At 46.6% G+C, this 26075-nt stretch overlaps 1 protein-coding gene across 5 annotated transcripts in view; it reads left to right on the forward strand.

Annotated features, from left to right (window-relative positions):
• Nucleotides 1-26075, forward strand: part of TRIM2 (tripartite motif containing 2) — a 202125-nt gene that overhangs the window by 103975 nt on the left and 72075 nt on the right. The window contains exons 1-2 of one of the 5 annotated variants that reach the window (XM_069744086.1): nucleotides 12975-13069; nucleotides 13197-13417. The exons of 3 other annotated variants lie outside the window; for them this stretch is intronic. The gene's annotated coding sequence lies outside the window, so the exon portion shown is untranslated. Of the gene's footprint in view, nucleotides 1-12974; nucleotides 13418-26075 lie in introns of those variants that run through there. One more of the 5 variants, XM_069744085.1, reaches the window with a different exon arrangement.

The following is a 26075-nucleotide window of genomic DNA, read 5'->3' on the forward strand; positions in this document are numbered from 1 at the left end:
AGAAATTTTCCCAGGCAGCAATTGCCATAAAGTGAGACCTTGTCCTAAGGTAACCTCTCAGTGTGTCACTGAGGGTCCTATAGAGTAGTGACATCACCCGATGTCACTGTTCTATAAGGGGAGATCGTCGTGGGACACTCGATATTAATTGGACTACGGCAGACAGGTAGTATACGGTTTATTATTTTACGTTTTTTGCAGGCGCTGAAGTATGGTAAGTATGGTGAAATGAAGAATATTAAAATACTTTTTTCCTAATGTGTGCGTGTTTTTTTTAACCCTTTCTTACTATTGGATTAATAACGGATAGGCGTCTTATTGACGCCTCTCCGTTATTAACCCGGCTTAATGTCACCTTACAATAGCAAGGTGACATTAACCCTTCATTACCCCATATCCCACCGCTACAAGGGAGTGGGAAGAGAGGGGCTAAGTGCCGGAATTGGCGCATCTTACAGATGCGCCATTTCTGGGGCGGCTGCGGACTGGTATTTGTAGCCTGGGGGGGCAATATCCATGGCCCCTCTCTAGGCTATGAATATCAGCCTGCAGCTGTCTGCGTAGCCTTTCTGGCTATAAAATATAGGGGGACCCCACGCAATTTTTTTTTTGGGGGTCCCCTTATTTTAATAGCCAGTAAAGGCTATACAGACAGCTGCGGGCTGATATTCATAGCAGGCTACAGATATTGGCCCCCGGCCGTCGGCTTTCCCCCTCTGGCGCAGAAAATTGCACGGGCGCCCACGCGTTTTTTTTTGTTTTGTTTTTTAATTCAACCCTCACAAAGGCCTCTTTCACACTTGCGTCGGTACGAGTCCGTCGCTATGCGTCGGGCCGACGTACCGACGCACGTTGTTAAATTTGTGCCCGACGTGGGCAGCGGATGCAGTTTTTCAACACATCCACTGGCCATTCTAAAGTCTAGAAGGAGGGGGCGGAGTTTTGGCAGCGCATGCGCGGTAGAAAATGGCGGACGCGCTGGACAAAGAAAGGTCACTTGAACGTTTTTTCGTGCCGACGGTCCGCCAAAACACGACGGATCCGTTGCACGACGGACGCGACGTGTGGCCATCCGTCACGATCCGTCGCTAATACAAGTTTATGGGAAAAAAACGCATCCTGCGAGCACATTTGCAGAATCCGTTTTTTTCCGCCAGATCCGTTTTTTCCACCGGATCCATTTTTTCCGCCGGATCCGTTTTTTTCCGCCGGATCCGTTTTTTCCTGCTGGATCCGTTAATTCCCGCCGGATCCGTTTTTTTCCACAATTTCCTTTTTTTTCTGTCAGATCAGGTTTTTTTTCCATCGGATCCTTTTTTTCCCGCCTGATCCGTTTTTTTTCCACAATTTCCTTTTTTTTCTGTCAGATCAGGTTTTTTTTCCATCGGATCCTTTTTTTCCCGCCTGATCCGTTTTTTTCCACAATTTCCTTTTTTTTCTGTCAGATCAGGTTTTTTTTCCATCGGATCCTTTTTTTTCCCGCCTGATCTGTTTTTTCCCGCCAGATCCGTTTTTTTTCTCCACAATTTCCTTTTTTCTCTGCCAGATCAGTTTTTTCCCATCGGATCCTTTTTTTCCCGCCTGATCCGTCTTTTCCCGCCGGATCAGTTTTTTCCAGCCGGATCAGTTTTTTTCCACAATTTCCTTTTTTTTCTGCCAGATCAGTTTTTTTTCCACAATTTCCTTTTTTTCTGCCAAATCAGTTTATTTTCCATCAAATCCTTTTTTTCCCGCCTGATCCGTTTTTTCCCGCCAGATCCGTTTTTTCCCGCCGGATCCGTTTTTTTCCACAATTTCCTTTTTTTTCTGCCAGATCAGTTTTTTTTTTCCGCCTTATCCGTTTTTTTCCGCCTTATCCGTTTTTTTCCGCCTTATCCGTTTTATCCGTTTTTTTCCACAATTTCCTTTTTTTTCTGCCAGATCAGTTTTTTTTCCATCGGATCCTTTTTTTCCCGCCTAATCCGTTTTTTTCCGCCGGATCCGTTTTTTTTTCACAAGTTCCTTTTTTTTCTGCCAGATCAGTTTTTTTTCGCCGGATCCGTTATTTTCTCATTGAGTTGTATTAGCGCCGGATGGCCACACGTTTCATCCGTTTTTTGCAGGATCCGTCAAAACAGCTGTTTCCTCCGGACGGAAAACACATACAGAGGAACGGTTGAATAGCGATCTCACCTGCCGCTATTGCGGGCACATGTCAGTCATGTTTTTTTCTATTGACAGATTTAGCGATTCTGAACGCGGCGATACTAAATATGTGTAGGTTTGATTTTTTTATTGTTTTTTTTTTGATGGGGCAAAAGGGGGGTGATTTAAACTTTTTTTTTTTTTTTTTTTCATATTTTTAAAAACATTTTTTTTTACATTTGCCATGCTTCAATAGCCTCCATGGGAAACTAGAAGCTGGCACAACTCGATCGGCTCAGCTACATAGCAGCGATCATCAGATTGCTGCTCCGTAGCTGAATTACAGGCTTGCTATGAGCGCCGACCACAGGGAGGCGCTCACAGCAGGCCGGCATCAGTAGCTATAGAGGTCTCAAGGACCTCTATGGTGACCATCCTGACGCATCGCCAACCCCTGATCATGTGACGGGGGTGGACGATACGCCCATTTCTGGCCGCGCGGCTGGAAGCGGTAGTTAAATGCCGCTGTCAGCATTTGACAGCGGCATTTAACAGGTTAATAGCGGCGGGTGAATTGCGATTTCACCTGCCGCTATTGCGCGCACATGTCAGCTGTACAAAACAGCCGACATGTCGTGACTTTGATGTGGGCTCAGCGCCGGAGCCCACATCAAAGGAGGAGACACGACATGCGCAGAACATGTTGCGTTTTTTACTGCGATGCGTTTTTTCCCCAGAAAAAACGCAACATATGCACAAAAATTGCGGAATGCATTATAAATGATGGGATGCATATGTATGCATTTTTAAATTGTTTTTATCACATTTTTATAGCGAACAAACGCAAAAAAATGCGAAAAATCCTGAACGTGTGCACACAGCCTCAAGGTGCATCTCCCCATCACACTCCATATGTGTCTCACTCATCTTACTTCACGTCTCTTTCTCTCCCATCAGTCACTCTTAGGCCGGGGACACACACAACGTATAAAAAAACGGTCCGTTTTTGATGGACGAGAATCGTACAAATGTTACCAAAACAGTGATCCGTGTGCAGTGCGAGGATGCGATTTTCTCGCATCCAATGATCCGTTTGGCGTCCGTGTGACATCCGTATGGCATCCGTATGGTGAGATTTTCTCACACACTTGCAAAATGAGCAAATAATGGCTGAACCTTTCCTGTCACCTGCCCAATGCCTGAGAATTTCTCGCACGTCACACTGATGGTCCGTGTGCTGTGCGATTTTTTTTTTTTTCTCACCCCCATAGACTTTCATTGGCGATTCTCGGCCGAGATACGCTGAGAATTGCAGCATGCTGCGATTTCACTCGGATCCTGAATACGGCCGAGAGAATATCGGATGATGGGAGCTGCCCCATAGATTAACATTGGGACGAGCGCTATGCGATTTTTTTATCGCATTGCACTCGTCCGTATTACGGTCTAGTGTGACCCCGGCCTTAGCCATACAATGCATCTCTCCCCTCCGTCCATAATGCCTGGCTATTCACTGCAGAGCTGGAGCTCCCACACAGCTCCTAATGCTGCTCCATGCACACCACATGTCTTCACTCTTCTTGGGTCCAGATTCTGCTGAGCCCACTGTGTTCTGCTCCTCTGTAAACAAGCTGTGCCTCTGATGCAGTAACTGCTGGTGATAGCAGGTCACAGGGCAGTCACACACAAAATGGCTCTGCCCTGTGATGCTGCTCTTCATTCTTACTGTTGGGGCAGTAACTGCTGACATCACCATTTCCCTCCCCTTTTGGGTGGTCTAATATCCCTGGGGCAGAGCTGCTAAATCTTACTATAGCTGCTTGAGGTCTAAAACGGAAAATGCTCCCCCTAGTGGTAAATATGTATATTTGTAGAAAAATATATAATATTTTTCATATAGAAATGTTTGCAAACAGTGCAAACATTGCATTAATACATTTTAATTACTATTTTAAGCTTAATTTCACAAAAAAACAAAATACGAGAAAACTGGTGGCACCTTCCCTTTAAGGCCTCCTTCATACCTCTAATATTTCCGATACTAGAACAAACAGTACCGAAGATATCCTTGTTTGTGTATTTTATATATGTGACATACGTGTGACAACCGTGTGCTGCATCAGTATCACATGTACCGGCCCCTGAGAAATGCCGACACACTTTGCGCTGTTCTCAGTTGATGGGTGCTGGAGACAGTTCACATCATTGTCGCCTACTTCTCCCTGCGATCAGCGAGAGTAGGGGACAATGTTGAGTTATATTCAGCAACCAATGTCTACGTAGAGTGTAAAATTAAGAATAAAAAAAAAAAAAAAAAAATCACATTATACTCACCTTAACACCTAATACCCTGAAGCCATTGTCCCCTGTAAACAAACAAAAATAAAAAACAACAATATCCCTTACCTGTCCGAAATTGAAAATATCCATCTGCATGGCCGGTGGCCTGAAGCGACCATTGATGCTGAAGATCAGAAGTGAATGACTCGCTGCAGCGAAAGCGGGCCTCACGGTGATGTGCGGTGACTTCAATGAAATCATCACAGTTCACCATGAGAAATCATGCCACCACTCACGCTGATGAGCAAATGTCACACAAATGGATTACATCGTGGGTCTCTATGCATTCTTTCAATTTCCCTTGCTCTTGCTGATCAAAGTGCGAGCAGAGGACAATTATGTGAGCTGCCTCCAGCACCAAGCGCCGGGAATCAGCGCGATCAGTACCGCTGATTCCCAGGCGCCGGTACATGATGGATCCTTAAAGGGATTGGTTACTTCATCTTCATTGGCACTTACTAATACATACGTATTACCAGATCTCCTGCACTTGACTGCACAGATCTCATATTCTGACTGCTGATGGAGGAGCAGTGTCCAGGCCTGTAATCTGCATTCCCATATAATGTGTTTTCTATTGGAGGCGACTGATTATGTTGGTTGTGCAATATACAGGTACACCTGACATGGTTTTCAATATTTTTGCTGATAAAGAAAAATGTGAAGTCACTCCTTCTGTAGTTTCCCTCTAGATCAGGGGTCCCCAACTCCAGTCCTCAAGGCCCACCAACAGGTCATGTTTTCAGGATTTCCTTTGCATTGCACAGGTGATGCAATTATTACCTGGGCAAGACTAAGGAAATCCTGAAACCATGACATGTTGGTGGGCCTTGAGGACTGTAGTTGGGGACCCCTGCTCTAGATAACATGGTATTCCTTTTTACACTTATCTTCTGAAACAAAAGCGAATTGCTGTAATACATTTTGCAGGAGCAATGTCAATGAATAATTAAGCATCCCACAGTATGACTTCCTACAAACCTCTTCCAGGCTTGAGATCTATCTGGGATTTAAATGCTTATTTGCTGCCAATTAAAAAGTAACTGTGACCTACATAGACTGAATATTACCATCTCATGCAACATTTTGTTTCTGATGATCACATTGGTGTCTTTGTACCTTGAATGAACTGTGCTTGTTTCTGAAACGAATAACTGTTATTTTTGTGATTTTTCTGACCTAGTGCATGGCGTAACATCTTCACCATTGAATATACAGTATGTATTAAAGTATCTCCCAAATATCAATTATTTGAATATTGAAAACCAGCAAGGAGTTCATGAACCTTGTAAAAATACAAGGACGCCATACTCTCTGGTGATTTGTAATTTTGAAGAGTAACGATAGACTCTTTCCAGGACGGGTTGAGGCACCTATGTTGATGTTCTGCAGCAACTGTGGGACATTGGTATAAGACTAGATCTTTTCTCATATTTCTGAAAATGACAGCAGTCATGCTTCCGTCACATGGTGGACACTAAATGAGCCCATCGCATGGGGAACGTTTTTTCCCAGTTGTGGTGCTAAATATACAGCTCTCGGTCAGAGCCATAATATTCCATGGTCAATAAAGCCTCATGGACATGGCCATGGCTTTCTGGCTGGGATCCACTTGCGTAGGCAAACATAAATGTCAAACCTTTGACCCTATTGTTTAGATGAGATTTTCATGTAGCTGTCTAACATCAGCCGTACACCCGGCACTTTCTCACGGTGCACATAACATAAACCTTAGAATCTGTACTTTAGTTTGGACAAGGTTCATGGCAGAAAATACAGTAATGTCCTTGAAATGGGTAAGGGTTTGCTGTTTGATTCACTGGGAAAAATTGTCCTATAGTAATTCTTCTGTAATTTTTTTTTCAATATTTTTTTTACTGGTAAAAAAAACTCCATGAATTTTGACAATGTTTTATTGCAGTTTGCTTAAGAAATGTATGCCATGGGTCTCAATAGGTGGACGGATGGCTTGGCATCCATCCCGAAAGTGGCCATTGTCAGGCGCATAAGTCCTGAGCGTATACGGCAAACAATATGGGGCCAAGTGATTATGATTGATGTCGCCTACGCCAGCTTTGATGAAGGGCTCTCTGGAGTACGATGCTCCAAATGGCATTACACAGCATATTACTAAATAAACCTTAACTGTGCCCTTATCCAAAGATTCATAATAAGCAGACAGAACACGTTGACCTAGTGGAAAAAGTTTGACCATGGCATTTATTAATACCTTTAGGCTATGTGCACACGTCCGGAAAGTATGCAGAAATTTCCTGAGACAATCCTGAGGTTTTCCGCATGAATTCTGCACGCGTTTTTGCACAGATTTTTCACGTTTTTTTCCCAGAGGTTCCCAAAACAATAATATAGAGGGAAATCCGCTTAAAATCCACAAAATTAATGAACATGTTGCGAATTTTTCCGTATGCATTTTTTTCTGCAAAAATGTGCACAAAAAATGCGGAAACCATTAAAAATGATGGGATGCTTAAAGTATGCGTTTTTTAAGCGTTTTTGCAGCGGAAAGCCGATGAAAAAACGCGCAAAAAATCCACAAATAATCCGGAACGTGTCCACATACCCTCAATAGAATATAAATTATGTAATAATCTACTTATAGCCAAAACCGCAGCTTAGCCATAGTTTTCAGTTCCCTGAATGACCGACCCGCAGGCCGTGACAAACACTAAATCAATGGGGCGGGAAGGTGGGGCAGCACTTCTGATATGGCAGCTACGAGGACTGACAAAGCCCCTGGGCGCTGCCCTCTTAGCACTTAAAGGGACACTGTCACCTGGATTTGGAGGGAACAAACTTCAGCCACGGAGGCGGGGTTTTGGGGTTTTTGATTCACCCTTTCCTTACCCGCTGGCTGCATGCTGGCTGCAATATTGGATTGAAGTTCATTCTCTGTCCTCCATAGTACACGCCTGCGCTGTGCAAGATTGCCTTGCGCAGGCGTGTACTATGGAGGACAGAGAATGAACTTCAATCCAATATTGCAGCCAGCATGCAGCCAGCGGGTAAGGAAAGGGTGAATCAAAAACCCCAAAACCCCGCCTCCATGGCTGAAGATTGTTCCCTCCAAATTCAGGTGACAGTGTCCCTTTAAGCTCCCCATATTTACTAATACTTTGCCCTATCAGCGGGCTTCGCAGGAGGGAGAAACACAATCTTCCCCTGTAGCCAATCCATACTTTCTCTTCCCCCTATGGAATAGCAGGAAAAACTTGGGGGCCAACTTTCCCGCCATTTAACCCTTCAGGAGAGGAATACAAATACATGGTAATGCCATGTATTACCCTCCTGATGGTCCACGTCTTGCCATTCATTAAGAGACCACTTAGTGAAAATTAATTATTTTCTCAGTGATGCGTGCTATCATGCTCCTCACCAGAAATTCTACTAGTAGCAATTTAGGTGTACATAATGCCTACATTAAATAGGCATCACCATCAAAAGTCACCGAACCTTTGTGCAATTCGGCATTGGGCAAACATGTAGTCAGTTTTAAAAGTGGTTTACACCAGTTTGCTGGCAAAAACACTTTGGTGAATGGCCTCCTATGTGTTCATAGCCTTATTTCCTGCATCAGCTGATAATCATATAAGATGGTGTGATTGGCTGCAGTGGTTATGTGAATGATGTATGGCATCTGAATACTATAGAAGGGGAACATTGTAGTGACAGTATAGGATTTTTATTTTTTTTTGCTTAAAGGGAACTTGTCAGCAGGATTGTTCTCAGTAACCTACACACAGTGTCAGGTTGGCGCTATTATACTGATTAAAATGATATCTGGTGATGAAATCCATCTTGTGGTTGTTGGTAAATCTTTGTTTGCAGTCTTCAGTTAATGATATGCTCATGCTGTGGGACAGGGCTTTATGTGGTTCTTTGGCTCATCCTTGTGGGCTGCCACCTATCTTAAATACTTGTGCAGTTAATATTGTGGTCTTTAACAAAAAAAAAAAAATTAAACTACAGCAAAATGGCACCACTGCCACATCCGAGTGATGTGCGTTATAAGCGGACCCCAGCAATGGAGGAGATGGAGAAATTCATTTTTCCGCCTCCTCCGCAGCTGTGCTCCGATCCTCCCTGTGCAAGAGAATAGGAGCACAGACGCATAACACTCGGCTCCTTCTCTTCTGCGAGCAGGAGCCGAGTGTCATTAGCATATCGCATCCGATGCAATACGCCAGTGTGACGCCGGCCTTAGGGTTCGCTCACATTTGCAATTAAAAAGTGGATTGCATTCATACCAATTTAATCCTATAGTTCTATTCTCAATGGCGTTTTTTCTTCCTGCTCCGATTGAATCACGTTCGAACAGGGGAAAAAAAATTTCAGGATGCCAAATTCAGATCGCACGCACCGTTATAAGTCTATGGGTACTTGTGTAACATCGCACTGCAGTCGGATATCACCTGAGTGCAGTGCGATTCCCACTGACGCCGGCAGCAGAGGAGATGGAGAAATTCATTTCTCAGTCTCCGCCGCAGCTGTGCTCCGATCCTGTCATGCGGGAGCATCGGCAACCTGACCCTGCCTGTGGTTTACTTAGCAAAATCCTGATGACAGGTTCGCTTTGACTCATTCTTTACTCTTGGCTGCTTTTTCATTAGTTTAGGGCTCCACTACAACACGTGTCACACGAACAATTACATCTGTGCAACAACTTGTACTAGAGTTGTGATTTGCTGTAAACCAATGGTCACATCACAGATAAGTCACACGCAAGCCACCGTCACAAGTGCACTGCATCGAAGTCTACGTGAGTTACGTGTTACTTTTGACACATCTGTGTCGCAGGTGCAGGACACAATACAGCCCCAGAGGAAATCATTAGATCTGCAATTTTGCTACGTAGCCCGACCCTAAACGCCATAATCATATAACCAACAAAATTGGAACCAGCCAATTATCATTTATGTACGGGAGCCTCGCCGTACTCCCCACCAGTCATGTTGGAAGAAGGAAGGACTGGACATGTTGAACTGTTCTGATGGAAATATTCTGCTGACAAGGCTTGGCAGAAACTTACCCTCATCACCCTATTTAAGCGTGTGCATGCTCAGGCAATCCGAGTGTGCGTGTATTGGGAGTCTGCAGGATGAGCTGTTGGCTGGCCTGTATTGCAGGTGTGTGGGCTGCCTATCACCATTTTGTTTCAATGTCGTTTTTTCCACCTGGCACACATTATTGTGGATGTCTTGGGGTATCTAATGAATAAATTCTGCTGTGTAAACATCTTATTCATGAACTCTCCAATTAATAAGTCATTAGCAGCACGGCCCTTTAGATTCTGCTTCAGATGTACTGTAAATAATTGCACTGAAATTAATCACTACAAATCAATTTCATATATATACGAGTATTTTTAATTAACTATATAAATGTTTAGATATTTATGTGAAGGATTTTATTTTCGTCATGGCATTGACGTTGTCATATGTATTGGTAAGTTTACAAGTGCTATACATATATCTGCCATTCACCCTCACTTTATTATCCAGGAATGAATAAGCACCAATCTCTGGGTGAACATCACCTTATGGCCATCGAAGGAAGATATGAGAATATATTCCTTTTATAACAGCTGTGAAGATATATATAACATATATATAGCTGTACATCTTGAGGGTACCATGTAAACCTATGGAAAACCAAATCCACTGTGCCCCTGCTGCGGAAAATACTGCACGGAAACGCTGCGGTTTATTTTCCGCAGCATGTCAATTCTGTGTGCGGATTCTGCAGCGTTTTACACCTGCTCCTCAATAGGAATCTGCAGGTGTAAATCCGCAGGTGAAATCCGCACACAAAAAAACGTTGTAAATCCGCTGGTAAAATGCAGTGCGTTTTACCTGCGGATTTTTCAAAAACGGTGTGGAAAAATCCGCACACGAATGCGCAATGTGGGCACGTAGCCTGAATCATTTGTATCAAGCTGCTGAATAGGGGTCACAGTACGACCCACAGGCACAACAGCGACAAGCAAGTCACAAAAGCTCCAACTGGTTCTGACTTTTTGCAACTAACTGGTCGCCGTACCATACAAGTCGCAATGCAACCCCATCCACTTTCCTTGTTCTGCAGTGTACAGCAGCATACAGCGATCCTTGTCTGCCCAGCCTGTGTTGTGGCCAGAGTCAATCTGATTTTAGAATCGGGTCACGCATCCAAATTTTCCACTAAAGATATAAGATGACTGGGCGTATAAGATGACCCCCGTCTTATACGGCGGGCATATCCCAAGGAGGAGAGGAGACTCTCCTTCAGGCCCTGGGATCCATATTCATGTAAAAAATAAAGAATAAAAATAAAAAAAACATGGATATACTCACCCTCGGACGGCCCCTGGCTCACAGCGCTGCTAGCGTCTGCCTCCGTTCCTAAGGAATGCAGTGAGTGAAGGACCTTGACCGCGACGTCATCGAAGGTCCTTCACTCACTGCATTCTTAGGAACGGAGGCAGACGCTAGCAGCGCTGTGAGCCAGGGGCCGTCCGAGGGTGAGTATATCCATGTTTTTTTATTTTTATTCTTTATTTTTTACATGAATATGGATCCCAGGGCTTGAAGGAGAGTCTCCTCTCCTCCAGACCCTGGGAACCACACGCCGACATGCAGGATCGCTCCCTGCACACGCCATACCCGGCGTATAAGACGACCCCTGACTTTTGGGACAATTTTTAGGGGTCAAAAAGTCGTCTTATACACCGGAATATGGGTAGGTTACTATTGGCGTTGTGTGCTTTTCTTTACTATGCGTTTTTATCATGTTTTTGTCTCTTGTTGTTATGTCATTCTTTAAATAAAGCTGCTTTGTTTTTGATACTTCCTGGTATTTGGCTTTGACAAATCTTTATTGATATACTTAGCGTACATGCCCACGATCAGGAATAGCAGCGTATTTTCGCTGCGTTCTATATTACAAGCACAGTGGAGTTATAGAGATCCCACGCCCACTGTGCTTCTACTTAACGCTGCATAACCTCGCCCATGGTGCGGGTTTATGAGCCGCGGCATGTCAGTTTCTGTAGCGGAGACGCTGTGTATTTTGTACAATATAGTGTCATCACATCCCGTAATCTGCATGTACCTAATCACAAGTGTGGTAATTAGAACGCAGCTTTTAGGTTGCAGTGAAAATACATTGCGTTCAAAACACTGATTGTGGACACGTACTCTTAGGCTACTTTCACACTTCCGTCGGTACGGGGCCGTCACAAACCGTTGGCCCGACGGACGTTGTGCTAAATTTAGCACAATGTGGGCAGCGGATGCAGTTTTAAAACGCATCCGCTGCCCATTGTGATGAGCGGGGAGGAGGGGGCGGAGTTTCGGGCGCGCATGCGCGTTTGAAAATGGCAGACACGTCACACAAAAAAAGTTACAAAACACGACGCATCCGTCGCACGACGGATGCGACGTTTGCCCATCCGTCGCTAATACAAGTCTATGGGCAAAAAACGCATCCTGCAAGCACATTTGCAGGATCCGTTTTTTGCCCATAACAACGGATTGCGACGGAGGAAAAAAGAAGGAAGTGTGAAAGTAGCCTTATGTGTGGATTACAAACTTTTTTGATGTGTTTCATCCTCGGGAACGTTCTAAAAAGGCATGTGCGTTTTTGCGTTTTTTACCTGTGGAGTTTCTGTATCTAATGCAAGTCTATGGGGAAAATCACAGAAAACTGTGCACCCGCAGGAGAAATTGACATGCTGCGGATATGAAACGCGCACTGCGGGCAGTTTATGCTGCATTAAGAAGCGCAGGAGATTTCTATAAGGCTATGTGCACATGTTGCGGATTCTCTGCGGATCCGCAGCGTTTTTTGTGGTGAAGAAACGCTGCAGATCCGCAATCGATTTACAGTACAATGTAAATCAATGAGAAAAAAAAATGGTGTGCACACTTTGCGGAAAATCCGCTGCGGAAACGCTGCGGTTTAAAAGAAGTACTTCTTTTTTGTGAATCTGCAGCTTTTTTGTACCCATTCCATTACAGAAAACCGTAGGGGTAAAAAAACGCAGCATATCCGCAAGAAAACCGCAGCAAAAACGCACAAAAAACGCTGCGGAACCGCACAAAGAACGCGACAAATCCGCAGCTGCGTTTTCTGCCAGGAGAGGCAGAATCCGCACCAGAAATTCCTAAGCCTAATCCGCAACGTGTGCACATAGCCTAAATCCCATCCACTTTGCTGGAATTGTAAGACGCTGCGTTCTTGACACAGTGAAAATATGCAGCATCAAAAACTCCTGGTGTGAACGTAGCCTTAGTGGTTTCCGAGTTTGCCATCTGTGAGTGACCTGCTGCCCCTGGACGGTTTTAGTCCTTTTTTTTTTAGCTTTCTTTGTGTAGCTTGTAGCTTTTAAAAATGTGTTCCTTTAGGAGAACTTGTGTGGGTATTGTTCCTTGTGCTAATCCTGTAATGGCCCCCTCCCCGTCCCTGGCTAGCCCACCCATCTCCCTCACTCAGCTGATTGATGCTGGAAGGGTGGGAAACAGCGAATCTCCTCTCTCCTGACTGCTGCATCCCTATCCCACAATGCTTTGCATAGGCTGCTGCAGTCTTTTCGTACCAGCATCCAAAGGTAAAAGATGATCTGAATGCAGACCGAGGAACCCTAGAGGGGACCCCCATGTAATCGATGACCCAGAACTGATTTTTTTTTCTTTCCTCCTCACCTGATGATGACACATCTGCTGTCTATCCTCTAGCGGCTTCGTTTTTCCTGTACGTCACTCCTATACCGGGGATTACAGCGTCTCTCGTTAATGGAGCCCCCCGCCATGGAAATGGCTTTAGTACTGTGATTCCCCCATCTCTGCGTCAGCCACAATAGTTATGCTGAAGCCACTGGGATTCTCCATACGGCGGATCTCCGACATTATTGCTGCACTGGCCGATTGCTGACGTCTGCATTTCTCTACGACGATGGGTAGGTTGCAATTTTAATAGATAATGGGTTTTTTTTTTTGTCAGTGCACCTGCCTGTCTGGTCTAATGGAGATATGTGTAGATGGGAGGGGGACGCGGGTGATGGAGAAGCCTTCATCCCACCATACCGTGGATGTATGGACGTACCGGGATGGGTTTTCTATATGGTTTATTTTTATAAAACATTGCATACAAAACAGCGGCCTCACCAGCGACCGCCACCACTCCCTCTTTTAATTGCCGGTCTTGAATCTGGAGGCACAGGGGATTGTTGGAAGCCTCCCTAGTCACAATAGCTTGTAAATGAATGGCGAGAGCAGCCCCCTGACCTTGGGCTCCTGACTCAGTGATGTGCTTGGGTGGGAAGCAGCTGGCGTACCAGAGATGACAAGCTCTTGGCAGCTCCCCTGCATTCCCCGGGAAGCCAGCGGAATTTCTTTGGGTACACATTATGTTTGTATTACATAATATTGGTATTGACGCAGCATTAATAAGGTTTATTGGGATTTGGAGAGCAACGTTGGACTGAAATTCTAGGTGTCTAAATGTGTGCTCCTTAACCCATTAAAAAACCCGGAGCTATTTGGACCTTTGGAGTATTGCATTTGAGGGCTTTTTTTCACCCTGTGCTTTCTCCTTCCATTTAGCGCATACGGTAGGAAAGAAGGCTGTGATGGACGCCAAGCCAAAAAAAAAGACAGAAAACCAAAATATATTGCTAAATTGGACTCTGTCCAGTAAACATCCATTTGTCTAGTCGTTCTTTGCATGCACCTGAACACGACAAGTGATTATATTCCGTCTCACTGCCCAACCATAGCCTCCGGACCTCCACTAACAGCCTCATATATGCCAATGGGGCTGGGAGTGCAGGTCAGGAGGACCGTGGGCATTGCGGCCTCATAACTTACCGTAAGGCCTCGTTCACACGTCCGTGTTTAAACGCATACGTGGGAAAATGGGGCTGGTGTCATCTGTGTTTGGTTCGTGTTCTGCTTTCACGGTGTGATAAATTACCAACCATCTCCTGTACTTTGCAATGTTAAATATAGGCCCAAAGACTTGTGTTGGCCCGTTTCATCTGTGATGCCAGAAAATAGTCTCATAGATTATAATGGGTACATGTCGTGTCCATGAAAAAAAACCAGATACAACACGGACGTCTGAATGAGGCCTACAATAAAGTCGTGGGAATTCACCCTAAGGGTTTGTTCACACTGAATCTTTGAGTCTGTTAAAAAAAACACGAGTCTTCTAGCGAACTGCTTCAGGAATTGCTCGTTCTTTATGGAGTTTTTTATTTTCCTGAAACCGTTTTATACAGTTTTTCATGTGTTTTTGCTGGGTTTTTATTCTTGAGGTTTGTTTTTTTTTGCAGCCTTTTAATTGGACTGTGCCTAGTTTGGAGCATTTTCCTTCAGGAGTGACATACACTTTCTTTCCTTCATCCAGGCATTTTTGAAAGTCTGAAGCGTTTAAAAGATATTCAAAAGCCTAAATGGAAACAGCAACTCATTTTACCATAGAAATAAGTAGGAAGACTTTTTTTTTTTTTTTTTGTGAGAGGTTTCGTGTTCGCTCCTTAAAAATCTAGAAAAAACAAACGCAGTATGAATACCTCCAAGAGTTACACAGTTTTTCTAGGAGGATTTTTTAACTGGATCTGCTCCTAAATCAACAATTAAAACCTCTTTGAATACTCTTCCTATTCATATCAATGAAAATGCATTTTGTTCACATTGAGTTTTTTTTGTGTTATTTTTGCAGATGACCTTTTGAAAACCTCTGCAGAAAATAGATCTGTAATTTACAGTGGGACATGCTCCTGTTTGGAACTGTCTAGTCAAGAGTGCAAAGCACTATGGAAAATACAAAAAAAAATTAAAAATTCTCTTCTAAACAACTTCTAAAAACAATTAAGGAAATAAGACAGAAAAAGACAGCATTTCTGAAGGTTTTTCCACTTGTAAAACTCATCAGATTTTTTTCTGACTCCAAAAAATCTCCATGTGAATATACATTCAGGGTATGTGTGCATGACGTTTTCATGTCGCCATGACGCCATGTTTTTTTAGGCTAGCTGATTCAGGAAAACACCGGCAATCTTTTTCCTGAAGCGGCTTCACTGTCATTTTTCACGATTGCTCTGCTGCCAGCATCCATCCTGTTTTTCACTATAGTGCCAAGAGGCTGAACATGTGCACTGCAATGCCTTTTTAACATTGCTGTGCGCTGTGTTCGTTTTCTGCAATGCTTTTTCAGACGGAATCTGCTTGAAAAAGGCGTTGTGTGCACATACCCCTAAGTAAGTCCGCATTGGATTTCACGCCTTTTAAATAAAGCATTGGTGAAATCTATAGTGAATCTGCTACCAAATCCACATCAAAATTTGCATGTTACTCATTTTAACTGTGATTTGGATTCCTAATGGGTTTGCGAGGAAATCTGGAGAGGGTAGACCCCAGAATTAGGGCTCGTTCAGAAAAGCGTGTTTGATGTCCAGGTGTTCAACAAACTGTTCCGAACAACTGATTCTATAATTGGGGTGCCAGCCGGTGCATTATCACTTTAGTTTTATTTTCCACTCTCCAACTCCCCCCTCTCATACCCAGCCTTAGGCCGGGGTCGCACTCGCGAGTGTGATGGGGAGAAACTCGCGCATCAATCCCCGGTACTGCCACCGGCACTCGGGACCGGAGTGTGCGGCTGCATGTATTTCTATGCAGCTCAATGCTCTGGTCCCGAGTCCCGCCAGGTATTCATGCGAGTTTCTCGCATCACACTCGCAAGTGTGATCCCGGCCTTAGGATGATTTTCTTTATTTTTTTGTCTTTCTTTTCTTCGTTCCTTAAAAAAAAAAAAAAAAATGGGGAGGATTCACACAAGATAGATTTTGTTGTAGAAACTTCTGTAAATTGAAAAGTTTGTCCATGGTCAACACCTCTATGGCCTCCCTGTGAGAGGGTGTGACGTGGAAGATAAGATTCCCCAGTGTTGTGCAGTATTTATGACTGAAAATCACCGTCTACTGCTAAAATGGGGCCAAGAGAAGGGCAGAGTGTTTCGGGAAGGATGGGTCTAGAAGGCGCGCCAGGTCAGGGGACATCTGTGAATCTGCTCCCCACTTTAAAAGGTCGCAGTGACAAAGCGGGAAGCTGATTGGGGCCAATAAGTGAAACGAGTAGGACATGTGCGGAGAGGAACGCCACGGCCAAGACGCTGGTATTTGCTTGGAGGGCTAGACCAGCAGGCGTTGTGAACCTGTGAGTGGGGTACAGACGTTGGCAGTCAAGACCCGTGAACCAGACTGCGCCATTCAAGATCTGAAGCCCAGCACTCCTCCATCCTGGTCCAATAGACAACCGTTACAGGTCAAGCACCAAAGACCAGGTGCGGAATACAAGTGGGAAGTAGATGTCCGCTGTAGTGGTCAGGAGGCTCGAGTGAACCGAGCAGTTGCTTCCAATGTTGACGTACGCTACAAGGTTTGGACTTGTGCTGTGCAGCAGATGGGACAGGGGACGGACAGTATGAGAAGGGCCCATAGAGCATTACTTGACTTTGATAGGACTTGCAGCCTAGGGGGAAACAGCGGTGAACCGTGTTGAAGAACCATTTTAGTGGCGTTCTTATTGTAGTGATCGTTGCACTTTGAAGTAGATAGCGAAGAGGATTACTGCAGCAAGTGTTAATTGTGTGTTGATTGTCACCTATGCTAATATTGAATGCTCTTAATATCCTAATATTTGAATAATTGCTACAAAATTCCCCTCTCCTTACTGTATATCCGTGTTAAATTGGTTACTTCTGCCTTGTTCTTGTCTGTGTGTTGTATCCTAGTAACCTGCTTTCATCTCCCAAGGATAAGTCATCATTATGAGATTGGTGGGGGTCCAGCGCCCCCACCGATCAGCTGACATCCGCTTCAGCTAAAGACTGATGTAAGCAACGTATAAAGTGGAACACACGCAGTTATATACTGTAATTAGTGGACATTTCTGGGTTCTGTAATTTACATCCTATTCAGCCATTAATTTTTCTTGTTGCAAAGGGTGAAATATGCTTCAAAATCTGCCCAGTTGGAAGATGGCCTAAGTCTTTCTATTATCCTCGCTCTCTATCGGATCCACTCTAAACCTGATTGTGTTTGCCGTAAGCAGTGGCCAGATGTCGCATTGTTAAGGATCTAGATCAGGGATGATCAGCAACCTTCGATGCGCCAGCTGCTTTGAAACTACAACTCCCAGAATTTCCTGACACCAACAGAAGATCTAAACAGTTCTTTCTCCTAGTGAGGATAGAAAAGGTTATTCTCCTTTCTTGCTCCCGTGATAGGATTGTCTTGACCTTGGTATAGTCGAAGGCGCTCTCTGGGAATACTAATACCCCTTAATCCAACTAATTGTTGATACCCCAAGTTAACAAAAACCCACCGTTCACCCGTCCCCCATTACCAATTAATGACAGAGACATGATTTTGTTGGAATAATATAGGCCACAGCAGCCTCTTTTATTAAACATCAAACATTAACAATAAATGTAAAAACATTAACACTTCAAAAACTAGGAGAAGTCCTTGGAGCCCCCAAGAATCTGGTGATTTAATAACCCATACCGTGAACAACAACTTAACCAATGTTTTACTCCCAGCCGTTGTAACCCTGGCTCGGGAGCACCAAAAACCCCCAAGAGGGTTCACTGTTCACGGTACTAATCTGGAGATCCGACCACCCCTGCCGGAACTCCCCACCACCATTCACCAGATCCGAAACCAATTAATTCCAAAGGGGGGACCCATATGCCAATGGACCCCCCAAACCAATTTTCACCAACTCCAAGGACTCCCCCCAGCCGCCAAGGCCACAATGACCCAAACTTAAAATAACATGAAATATTCCTATAACTACCCGCTCACCCCGCGATGTAACTCCCAGAGATACAGAAAATTAGGGCGGGAGGGAGGGATGCTTCCGCTAAGGTGAGCGGGAACTGATCAGCCCCCGCCCCCTACCCTCTACAATATCCCCTGCCACTAGCCCACCCTCCCCCTACTAATTAGCCTAAAGACGCCCACCCCCTCCTCTCCTAACCCCTGTCATGTAGGCCTTCACTCAGCCGCGGGGGGGAGGGGGCGGCCCGCTCCGGCCTGTCCTTGACCTTGGTATAGTCGAAGGCGCTCTCTGGGAATACTAATACCCCTTAATCCAACTAATTGTTGATACCCCAAGTTAACAAAAACCCACCGTTCACCCGTCCCCCATTACCAATTAATGACAGAGACATGATTTTGTTGGAATAATATAGGCCACAGCAGCCTCTTTTATTAAACATCAAACATTAACAATAAATGTAAAAACATTAACACTTCAAAAACTAGGAGAAGTCCTTGGAGCCCCCAAGAATCTGGTGATTTAATAACCCATACCGTGAACAACAACTTAACCAATGTTTTACTCCCAGCCGTTGTAACCCTGGCTCGGGAGCACCAAAAACCCCCAAGAGGGTTCACTGTTCACGGTACTAATCTGGAGATCCGACCACCCCTGCCGGAACTCCCCACCACCATTCACCAGATCCGAAACCAATTAATTCCAAAGGGGGGACCCATATGCCAATGGACCCCCCAAACCAATTTTCACCAACTCCAAGGACTCCCCCCAGCCGCCACAACGAAAGGCCTTTGACCACCTTAAAGGCCCGAGACCCCACCACAACGAAAAGCTATGGCCCTTTCAATGCCTTCCTGAAGACCCAGAGTCCAAAAATCCATCCCCACAGCATTCAAATGGACGCCATCAGCCAACCAATATTCCCCTTCGCTTTTTTCCAATTCGAAGTGCCTCACCGCCACGCCCCCATTTCGAGCCATGAAGGCGGACACTGCCCTATTCACTTTAATCCTGGCCTTGTCAATTTTTTCCAGAGATCTCATATGCTTCCACCTTTTCCGTGGAACAATATCAGACCAGACAATGTTCAAACCAGGGTACAATACCCATAACCTCAAGCAATCCTGCTTTATGTCCTTTACCAACTCACGAAAAGGCCGGGACCCCAAATCGTTACCCCCAACATGTAAAACCAACACATCCGGGGCTCTGTCCAAACTCACGCCGTTGTGAATTTCGCGCAACACTCGATTCCATGTCATCCCCCGAAAACCGAGCCACCGGATCACTGCCACGCCTCGATCAAAACCGAGCTGTCTGCCCTCCGTCCGCACATCGGCCCGCAACGCTCCCCAATGGACGTAAGAGTGACCGAAAATCCACACCAGTAATGACTGGTGACCTGGAAAACAAAAAACAGAAACTCAGAATAAAAAACCCACACCACCGCAGAACCTTCAACGACACTCTTACATGTCCCCATCAACCATCCCCTGTGGACGCACATAACTACGAAACCTGCTTGATCGCCACCTGCCTATCCGCCGAATGGCGGGCGACCCGAGACCCCCAAGCGCAGCCTCGGTCGCGGCCCCTATCCGAAAGGAATGTGGGGCAAAACAGGCCCCATCTAGACCCAATAACGCAATTGCTCTTTTAAAAACCGCTGTGAATTGGTAGCGAGACAACCAAGACCCATCCTGATGGCACAATAATGATCGATCGCGCCTAGGCTGAAGGCCCCAGAAGCGGCGCATACAAGCAACAGGACACATAGCCGAACCATTGACTGAGCCCAACAAGATCCTGCTACCCCGACCCTCCTGATCCGATTTTGATCGCCGTAACCACAGTTCCACGTGACCATCAGACAACAACACATCCCTGGCTAAAATTCCCCCTGACACCTGTGTACTAGGCGACACTAACTCGCCCACTCGAAAAGCCCCGAAAAAGGCTAAGGAAAAAGCCAGCCGAAATAAACAAAGCTCAAAAACCGAAAAACATAAAGATGGCAAAACCTCGCCCAACTTTTCTAATAATTTAAAGGAAACCGGACGCCTAGAATCCTTCTTCTCCGGCCTCCGCCTGAAACCTTTCACTGCTCGCTGCACCAAAAAAGACTTGGTAATATCGTGCAGGCCCCGTAACTTAAAACCAAAGGCCAAAGCTGCCAAGACTCTTGACACTTTAGAAGATGACCATCCAACAGCTGCCCCACGACTCAACCATGACAGCAGGACCCCCACCTGATCTTCCTGACTCGACCCACAATGTGCGGCCAAAAACAAGTCCTCCCACTCCCTCCAAATCGCCTGATAAGCCTCCCAAGTTCTAGGAGCCAACGACGCCTTTATCAACGCCTCAGCGTCCCGGATACCACTAGCCAAAGTTCCGCAGGGCACTCCAACCCGACCTCTTGAGCCTCCGGAGCCAAAGACCGAAAACGATCGAACTGTAAACGAGAAAGAGAGTCAGCGATGGAATTACAAACTCCCGGCACATGCGACGCCGTTACGTGTGCATTCAGAGACAAACACAACAACACCAATTGCCTTAACACACGCACCACCGGGGGCGATGACGCGGACAAACTGTTAATCGCACAAACCACCCCCAAGTTATCACAGTGAAAACGAACTCGCCTATTTCGAAAATTCCCCTGCCACAAATGCACCGCTACCAAAATAGGAAAAATTTCCAACAACGCAATGTTACTAACCAGACCGGAGGAAATCCAACTTGCTGGCCATTTTGACGCACACCATTGACCTTGAAAGTAAGCTCCGAAACCAGACCCACCGGCTGCGTCCGTAAATAACTCCAACGACTCGTTGTCAATTATGCTCTCGATAAACAAGGACCTGCCATTATACGTCTCCAAAAACTCACTCCAAACCGCCAAATCCTCCTTGTGTTCAGCCGACAACCGTATGAAATGGTGAGGAGCCTTAACTCCCGCAGTAGCACTAGCCAATCTCCTGGAAAAAACTCTGCCCATCGGCATGACACGACAAGCGAAATTGAGTTTTCCTAGCAATGATTGCAACTCTCGCAAAGGCAGCTTGCGCAGGCGACCAACCCGCCTCACCTCATCACGAAGGCCTGTCACTTTGTCCTCTGGCAACCGAAACTCCCACTGAACTGTATCAATGACGATACCTAAAAAACACAAACACGTGCTCGGGCCCTCCGTCTTACCTGGGGCCAGCGGAACGCCAAAACGGAAAGCCACCCATTCTATTGCCCTCAAAATCCTAGCACAACAGTCAGACCCGGCCGGGCCAACACATAAAAAATCGTCTAAGTAGTGCAAAATCGAATCGCAACCAGAAACTTCTCGAACTACCCATTCCAAAAAGGAACTGAACGCCTCAAACAGGGCACAAGATAACGAACAGCCCATAGGTAAACACCTATCTACAAAAAATTGATCCTCCCAAAAACAACCAAGAAGTCTAACGCTAGACGAATGAACCGGCAACAGGCGAAAAGCAGATTCTATGTCCGTCTTGGCTAGCAAAGCACCTTTTCCGCATTTTTGTACCCAAACAGCCGCCTCATCAAACGATGCATAAACCACCGAACACAGCTCTGGATCAATGCCGTCATTCACCGATCTCCCCTTCGGGTACGACAAATGCTGAATCAGGCGAAATTTTCCCTCCTCTTTTTTAGGGACTACACCCAAAGGGGAAACGACTAAATCTTCAAACGGAGCCTGAGCAAACGGGCCCGCCATGCGACCCAGCGCCACCTCCTTCCGTAATTTTTCAGAAACCACATCAGCATGCAACAAGGCTGAACGCAAATTTTTCCTAACCAGGGGGACCGCAAAGGAAGGAGCCGGAATAACAAAACCTTCCGTAAAGCCTGACAACAATAAGGCCGCCTTTTCCCTATCCGGGTATCTATTTAGATAAGGGACCATCTTTTCCACCTTCACCGGTGTCTCCCCCATAAGAATTAACTGATCCTGACTTTGCCTTGCCTTTTTTAAAACATTTTGCGGCTCCGTGGGAGGTACCACTACAGTGGGAACACAAGTGCTTGAATTTACAATTGACTCCAAATTTGCACTGTCCCTCATTAAATTGCCAGCAGACGCCCAATTTCTGTCCGCCTGCCTGTCCCGCATTACCTGAGGTACTTGCAGCGCCTGGCTGTGAACCATGGCCGGAAGCACCGGCCCCCCCATGAAAGGGGGTACCGAATTTATACTGCGCCATTACGCGCAACCAAAGACCAATATCTTTTTGGTCCCATCTAATGGCCGGCCGAACAGCTTTTCTCTGCCTGAACTGCTCGTCATACCTAAGCCAAGCCTGACCGCCATACACCCTATGAGACTCACTAATGGAATCCATGTAACAAAATAAACCCGAGCAATTCTCGGGCGCCGTCTCGCCAATAACACTGGCCAGGATAGCGAACGCCTGAAGCCAATTGGCGAAGGTCTGAGGAATTAAACGCCACCGCCGTTTTTCCTCCTCCTCTTTTTTTGAATCATCCTTCTTCCCCTTATCAATGTTAAATTTTTCCAGCGGGAGCAGTGAAAAAATCTCCACATATTCATCTTTGCTTATCTTTTCTCTAACCTCTTTTTTCAGATGCGCCCCCAACGGGCCCTCAAAACACACGTACACTTCTCCGTGGGCCCTATCATCCAAATGGATCCTACACTCCTTCTCTTTCTCCGTCTGCACCGAGACGGAAACCGGTTCCGAAACCTCAACCTGCACCGCCGCTGCATTAACCGGGACCGCCTGCAGGCCCGACCACGCTCCCAAAAAACCCTGCGGACCTCCGCCGCCATCCAATCTTGCCAACAATGTCTGCACGCCAGCTAAAAGCTCCCGGACCCCCGCCACTCCGCCGCCGCCTGCCAAACCCGCCGCAGCTAAACCGCTAATCGCTCCCTGACCACCACCAACTGCAGGCGAACTCACATCAGCATGACACAAACGAGACACAGACGCATACTCACCGGGCTGCAAGGGGGCTGTGGTCCCTCCAGCCGGAGTGCTGGTATCCTGACGTCCGCGAACCGCCCAGTCCGCCAACGAACCGTCCACCGATGAACCAAGATGCTGGCTATCCGAACCGCTGTTCTGGAAAGTCGCTGGTAACTGCGGCACCCGATCCGGGGCCCAGCTGGCAGAAGCCGTCCGCGCCGGTGAATAAGGGGCCCGCTGTCCGCTGCCCGCCACGCTCCTTGCTGCCACAGGAGACTGCCCAGGCCCCGGCCCTGGAGCAGGGAGACCCCCCGCCGCCGCTGCAGGGGCTGACCCGGCGCCGTCCAGCCTCAGGCCGCCCGATCCTCCGGCCACTACCGCTCCTCCAGACCCTGTCGCTGTTGCCGAGGCAGGCCGCGCGGCAGGAGCATCACCGCCGCGGCCTCCCGAAGCCCTAGGCCCCATGCGTTGTCCGGCGCGTCTAGGCCCCGCCCCCACCACGCCACGAGGTGAGGGCCCAGCCACCGCCGCTGTGCCCCGTCCGGCTGTCGGATTCCTCCCAGGCCGGGGCCGCCTCGCCGCTGCTCTTACCGGCGCCCGGCCTGGAGGGTCCCGGGAGGGGCTCCTGCGCCTGCGGGGGGCACGTGGTCCTGAATCCGGCGACAGCCGCTCGGGGGGCCGTGTCCGCCGAGCACGCCGATCCAAAGGGGGGACCGCAGCTGAGGATCCTCCACCGCCGCCATCCATCAGGTGAGCCACCTGCGCTTCCAGCCAACCCTGAGGGCGAGAAGCTGCAGCAGCCCTCAGGCTCTCCAGCACGGCGTCCACGCTGGCCATGCTTCCGCTAAGGTGAGCGGGAACTGATCAGCCCCCGCCCCCTACCCTCTACAATATCCCCTGCCACTAGCCCACCCTCCCCCTACTAATTAGCCTAAAGACGCCCACCCCCTCCTCTCCTAACCCCTGTCATGTAGGCCTTCACTCAGCCGCGGGGGGGAGGGGGCGGCCCGCTCCGGCCTGTCCTTTAGGGTGTTTGAGACCATATGCAGGATGCTTGGAGAATTAGAAACCCAGATTACCGAAAATATCTATATCCTTACAAGTGACATCTTGCCAAATGGGCTGTAAATGTGGAGAATATTGGACTTGATGATCTCAGACCATGCCGCGCTCTGTGTCACTGGAGAACTTGCTCCCCAGGGGCTAAGACATTGTATGGAGGTTGCCAGCCGTCCTCACAAAAGATAACACTACATTAGAGTTGAAGCAGATCATTGAGGACACAAAAAGGTGACCCTTTTCTGTTTTCAATACTGCTAAAGTGGTCATGAGAGGCAGAATTTAGAGCTTATACTTCCGCCCTTGGGGTTCATGCAGACTACTGTATTATCGATCCAACAAAACATCACATGGCTCTCGGGCCGATGTTATTCTATGGGGCTGCCCCATGTCCTAGTTTAATTCAATACTCAGCCATACACATCAATGAGTCCATGGAAAACACCAGACTGCACTCGGCTGACATCTGTGTGCAGTCAGATTTCGACAGAATGGAGAGAATCAGATGACGCTATGATCAAGCTCTGATTTGTATACCTGACCCGATTCTCTCATTTGTGAGCAAATACACTAATGTGCATCGCCCTTACTGTAGAATACACTACACAGCTAGAACAAGCCAACCTATTGAACAAAAATGAATGGATTATGGCAAAGTCATCTTTTCATCTGTGGTTGGAAATTTAAACTACAGTTATATTAGCCAGCAATAAATGAAATTGTCCTGACACTCGCACATTTTTTACCTTTTTAAAGGGAACTTGTTGCCTGAAACTCTACTAACCTAGATATGGGGTTAACATGCAGGTTAATAGCGTTCTGAACCTGCCCAGTGAAGGCACATAGAGCTCCACTGCTGGATGGAAATGAATTAACTTTATTCGTCCCAGTATCAATCTGGTTACAATCATTGAGGTGGCTCTGGTGCGGTTTCATTCGCTGTTCTGTGCATAGAGAGTGGCGGCTGTAACAGAGCCTCCCACAGACAGCCGCATCTAGTGCTGGTGGCTGAGCCCGCACCATCCCCGTGCCTGAAACTGGAAAGCTGCCGGGAGGAATAAAGTTAATTTCCCCCAGGCAGCAGAGCTGTAAGTGCCAGCGCCGGGCAGGTACAGAACTTTATTAGCATGCAGATTAACCTCATATCTGCAGGTTAATAGCATTTTTTTCAGGTTACAGGTTCCCTTTAAATGATTTGCACTGACTAAACTCAAGTATATTAAATTGTATTAAATCCCAGTCTCTCCTCTCCCTATAAAAGTAGTATACATGTAGAATATACACACACATCACTATAGGCTCTTTACAGTACTCGTATGTCAGTTGTAGTGTAGGGACATGAAGTTCTGTCACCACTGTGAATATGATGAGGGGACATGTGAAGGTCTGTCACTACTGTGGTAGTGATGTGGGGACATGTAAAGTTCTGTCAATCACCGCTGTGAATATGATGTGGAGACATGTGAAGCTCTATCACCACTGTGGATGTAATGTGGGGACATGTGAGGCTCTGTCAGTCACCGCTGTGGATGTGATGTCTGGACACGTGAAGCTCTGTCCCCACTGTGGATGTGATGTGGGGACATGTGAGGCTCTGTCCCCACTGTGGATGTGATGTGAGGACATGTGAGGCTCTGTCCCCACTGTGGATGTGATGTGGGGAGATGTGAAGCTCTGTCACCACTGTGGATGTAATGTGGGGACGTGAAGCTCTATCACCACTGTGGATGTGATATGAGGACATGTGAGGCTCTGT

This window comes from Ranitomeya imitator, chromosome 1, assembly GCF_032444005.1.
Source record: "Ranitomeya imitator isolate aRanImi1 chromosome 1, aRanImi1.pri, whole genome shotgun sequence".
Classification (NCBI taxonomy): Eukaryota; Metazoa; Chordata; class Amphibia; order Anura; family Dendrobatidae; genus Ranitomeya; species Ranitomeya imitator.